This window comes from Coenobita brevimanus, chromosome 67 (genome assembly GCF_032717465.1).
Source record: "Coenobita brevimanus isolate Jiangsu-jjx chromosome 67, ASM3271746v2, whole genome shotgun sequence".
Lineage (NCBI taxonomy): Eukaryota > Metazoa > Arthropoda > Malacostraca > Decapoda > Coenobitidae > Coenobita > Coenobita brevimanus.
Window position 1 is genome coordinate 10,221,867 of NC_137020.1, and position 5,595 is coordinate 10,227,461.

The window sequence follows — 5,595 nt, forward strand, 5'->3', positions numbered from 1 at the left end:
TACAATGCACATGTGTGTATCTGTGTGTATGTGTACGAACAACCATTTCATTGGGTATGAGGAGTCATAGAGAAAAAACAATGAATAATACATAGATAATAAAATTAGTGAATGAAATAACTATTTCACTGGGTATGAGGAGTCATAAAGTATGAACAATGAATAATACATAGAAAATAAAGTAGTTTTAATGAAAATAGGAAACGTATCGTACGTCTGGAAGCTGTGTTGATGCCCGTTAGGCTTGCGTAGGCTAAGGTCCCAGATATTTCACTCATCTTCGAGCGTTTTCTTTTTGTTTAGCGCTCTCCACGGGGAAAAATCGTTAATTTTAGAGAAAACGCTCGTTTCAACCCAGTTTTTTCGCTCAGAATCACTATTTTGTTGTGTTTCCAGTAATTTAACAAGAAAATAATCGTGAGACCATGCATTGCTTACAAACTCGAGTTTATTGGCAAAAATTAGTTAGGGCGTATCAAAAATGATACGGGGTGCACCGAATAGGGTTAAGGGAAGGGTACCGCTTTTTTTTAGCGAAAAATCGATGTCATTACGAACTTGAGTTAAACACACTGAAAAATCAGGGGATGATCTGGCAGCACTCTGTGAAAGTTTGAAAGCGATACGCCACTTCTAAGTATTTATTTTTTATTTTTTAAAGGGCTGGGGGTGTGGTCTGTTTACCCTTGGCCCTTTAAAAAGGTTGTCGATGGTCACCCATGTTTGATGGTTTATTTGTAGCTTTTTTTCCCGATTTTTTTACGTTGTTTGGAAGTTCATGAAAAAGAGGTACTTTGCAACCCTTCTCACCGAGCAGTGGTAATGTGAAGGCCACTGGCCAGAGCTCAGTTAATCAGTTTGCCTGCGGGCATGGGTAGTGAGGGGAAGTGTGAAGGCCTTGGTGGTGTGCACGTGGCTGGAGTAGGCGGGACGTTCGGTGCTTCTGTGGCTTTCTCTCGGCACTTATTCCCAATAAATTGGGTTGTGGAGGTTGTGCAATATGCCGAGACCAAAGAAATACGTTGCTATACGTCGCAAGGCCGCAGAACTTGCGACAAAAGCATCGGTAGCGCAGCAAAGAAACGGAAATTAGAAGCAAGCGACACGACACCTGTTGCTCCCTCAACCTCTCGTGGCAAAACAAGTGCTGAAATAAGGAAATCTTTAGTAGCTGAGCAGACAGAAAAGCCTGCTGGAGTTGAAAAATTTCGTGTCATATTTGAAGAGATCATTCAAGAAATAGTGGAGACGATGTTGTGTCCCTCATGTGCAGATAACAAGGTTGCTGTGAAGTTTACACATCACCAGATAGATACGTACATTTGTGTGAAGTGTGCTTGTGGACATGTAATAAAGGATACAATAAAGTCTGCAAAAGTGAAAGAAAAGAATTATCATCCACTTACCTTGTTGCTGGTGTACTGTGTGATGTTGCTCGGTGTTGGTTTTGTCGGAGCAGATAAACTTATTTCTTTTCTTAGTCTGAAACATTTCACAAAGAATACATACATTCGATATGCTAAGTATATCACCATGAATGCTATAAAGCACGCAACAAGTGTTCTGGAAAGAAGTTGGCGTGCTGTATATGAACACCACACACAGAAGGAGGATGCTGATCTAGTGGATGATATGATACCTGTCAGCACGACTTTAGATGGTTCATGGCACAAGCGTGGGTTCAAGTCAAACTATGGCGTTGGTGCTGTTATTGATGTAGAAACAGGACTTATTTTGGATTATGAAGTGAGCTCTAAACTGTGTCAGATGTGCATTGCTAAGGAAAAGGCTTTACAAAATAAAAAGATCACTGAGACAGAGTATGTGTTCTGATTGGATAAACATGACTGTGATGCTAATTATGAAGGCTCTTCGGGGGGAATGGAGGCAGCAGAAGCTGTGGAAATATGGGGTAGATCTAAGAACCATAAAATGATGAACAAAACATTTGTGTCAGATGGTGACAGCTCTGCTTACCGTGCAGTGTGTGACATGAATGGAGGTGTAGGTCCATACGGTGAAGAACAAAAAGTCATGAAAGCTGAGTGTGTAAATCATGTTGCAAAAAGACTTGGCACTGCCCTTCGTGGCTTGAAAAAGACCCGAGGAGGTAAACAGAAAAAGGAAGGAACAGTGGGAGGAAGACATAAGTTGACTGAGACAGTTATTGATCACCTGCAGCACTATTTCCAGGTGAGCCTGAACCGGAAAGTGGGCACAAGTGCAGCAGAAATGCGTGATGAAATCATGTCAACTTTTTATCACTGCACCTCTACAGATGAAAATCCACAACATCACAAGTGTGCCATGGGTGAGAAGTCATGGTGCTTCTACAACAAGAGAATAGCCCATCGAGAGGAACCGCCATCCCACACAGAAATGAGGATCTATTTTCGTCTGGAAGAGGCACAACTACAAGTAAAAGCGGTGTATGAGCGACTCACATGTGACGAACTGATGTCTCGGTGTCTACAGGGCATTACACAAAATCGTAATGAGCATCTCCATTCACGAATTTGGAGAATATACCCCAAACATCGAAATGCCTCAAAGAAGATGATTGATTTTGCTGTCGCAACAGCAGTGTGCGACTACAATGTGGGCTACACTGAAAGTAATTTAGCAAGTATACTTGGCATCGAGTCCACATTGTCAATGGAAAAGCATCTAAAGCAAAAGGACATAAAGACGGACTCTCCATACAGAAGATGAGGAATAAGAAGATAAGACGGGACCTGGAGTACGCCGCTGGTGCATTCTGATGTCACAGACAAATCAGCCCATTTCTTAAAATAAAGTCTCTCTCCTTTACGTTGATACTGTATCATCAGTTTTTATGCTATTGACATTTTTTGTTTTGTTTGTCATTAAATTTCCTATAAGATTAAAGCAAGTTTTTCTTCATTCGTGAAATATATATATATATATATATATATATATATATATATATATATATTATATATATATATATATATATATATATATATATATATTATATATATATATATATATTTTACACAAGTAAATACAAAATTTTCGAAGCGTTGTGAAAATTGTTGGTGATTATATTTTTTTCACTGATCATGAAAAGCAAGTTTGAGGGAAACAAAACCTAAATTTTATTTGGAAATGATTATTCTCATTGCCAGTAATTTTATAAAATCGTTATGTTCATTCGTTTTAGAGCTTTAGTCACTCAAAGTTAGGCTATTTTTCTTATGGATTTCACAAGTTTTATTTTATTTTTTATTTTTTCATATATCTTCAAATTTTCTACACACATAAGTATGTACCTTAGCTATAACCCATTAAAATTTCATGCAAATTAATGAAGATTTTCATTATCACAAAAATTCAATGTCCACTAGTAACAGAAAATGTATGAACCGCACTCATATTAAACATTTATAACAAGGGAAAACGAAGCAGGGAAAGAAGTGCTTCCCTCACACCCCTACACCTTCCCTCACTTCACCAAAAAAAAAAGAAAGAAAAAAAAAAAAAAAAAAGTCATGGTCTGAGTAGTGGAACAAACACCCATCCCTCATCATGGTCAGGGGTCAACTGAGCCCGGGCCGGGGGCAGATAGAACAAAGCTAGTGGTGGGCGTATCGATACCAAAGTATCGATACTTTCGATATAACTTTTTAAATTAAAACATCGATACAAATCGTGAAGTATCGAGTACTATGAGTACTTTATAAACAAAATATTAAATTAATATGACTAATTATTTGACTGCGTTCCACTTTTTCCTGGTATTGTGGTTATTAATGGCATAATAAAGCTACCAGTAATTTACTTTGGCAAGCAAAATTATTTACCAGCAGACTCGAATTCTCATATGTTTTTTTTATTCTGTCCAGTCCAAGGCAGTCCACTGAGTGTCTAGTGACTAGTACGGTAATCAGAATGTTAACATGTTCGTCACTGAGAGTGAGAGGGGTTATTATAAATGTCTTTTACTGAAAATGAGTAGTGTAATACTGTTTGCTATATTGGCCTAAGTAAGAAATGCAGACTACTTTAGATGAGATAGCCTGTGTTTAATGGAGATATTTTAATTGGGTTTGTAGTTATACTGCAAGGAAAAACACTATTTTTTTCTAGAAAGTATTTGCTGCATTAAGCCTGTGTCAAATGAAAATACATTTGATTTGTGCTGTTATACTGCAAGGAAATACACTATTTCTTATTTTCAAGAAAGTACTAATTTTATTTCTTAATATAAATGCTACATTGATTTCAGAAGTAACCAAATGAATTGGGGGGGGGGGAGAGATTAAACAAGGGCTGGAGGGAATCTAAGAGAATATATGTTGAAGATCTGCTGAATGGTTTCACCCTGAGGGGTGGGGGTGGGGGGGAATTAGCCCTGCAGGAACCCTGAGGATGGAGGATTAACTCGTAGAGGCCTTCTCTCGTAATTTTGAGTATTCATTTAAGTCTCTCTTTTACTCAGTCTCTCCTTGTAAGTGATTCACAAAGTTGACTGACAACAAAGTACCTGTATTACTGCTTGGTGAATAGGGACGAACTTGTGATGCAACACTTGTGTCCAGAAGATGTCTACTCCGCCCAGGTATTGAACCTGGAACCATCTTATTGTCAGTCAGACACTCTAGCACTGCCGCGGGGCCAAGAGAGAGAGAGAGAGCTATTGTAGGCTATTATACCTGCAATAAACCTGTCGCGTCACCCTGGCCTATGTATATGACTGCTGACTGTATAATGTATATAGGAAATTATTTTCCTGTAAAGTACTCGAAATAACCGATACTGGACGATGAAGTACTTGGGATCGGTACTCGATACTTCGATATTAGACTGGAAAGTACTCGATATCGTATCGAAAAAATCAGTGGTATCGCCCACCTCGAGTGAGCTGGTGTTTCGTGCCAGAGCCAGTCAGTGTTGCCAACCCAAAAACTGATTTTTGGTCCAAATATCCCTACAGATGTCACAAAAAGTCCCTACGTGTCCCTGCATACAATGGCAAAGTCCCTATGCCTGTCCCTACATTAAACTTATTTTTTAACAAGAAATGCAGATTTTAAGAAGTGAATAATAATGTAAGCTCCATGGATTAATGTTTATTCTCATCTCCTTTGAAACAAATTATAACACTTCCATTATTGATAAACAGATCACTTCATTATAATAATGAACACAAAAGTATAACTAAAGGCCTGAATGGACAGAAAACAATGCTTTATTGTTTTTGGTCATATATAATTATGTTGGTTATGAAGTGCCAAATACCTCTTTTCAATCTGCTTTGCAAAATCAAGGCAGGCTTTATCCTGTTTTCATATTAGAATTGATAAAGAATAAGGAGTCCAATAACTCAGGTCCCATCCTATTCGTCTTTTTTGTCTTTGCATCCGCCAATAGAGAGAAGATCCTCTCAGTTTCTGCATTGGAATGTGGCAAAGTTAGGATAAGCTTAGCTAGAGAGGCATGGTTCCCAAAAACATACTGGTCTGAAAAATTCTGTAATTTGGAAATATACACCCAAAATTCTTCACAGCTTTTCTTAAGAAGTAGGCTACGTTCATCAGCATTGAAATACGCTGGAAGATCCTCCCACTCTTG

The 5,595-nt window shown here is 38.2% G+C and overlaps 1 pseudogene; it reads left to right on the forward strand.

The window, feature by feature from the left end:
• The first annotated feature begins 1,000 nt into the window (after positions 1-1,000).
• Positions 1,001-1,833, forward strand: LOC145405541 (uncharacterized; annotated as a pseudogene).
• The last annotated feature ends 3,762 nt before the right edge of the window (positions 1,834-5,595 follow it).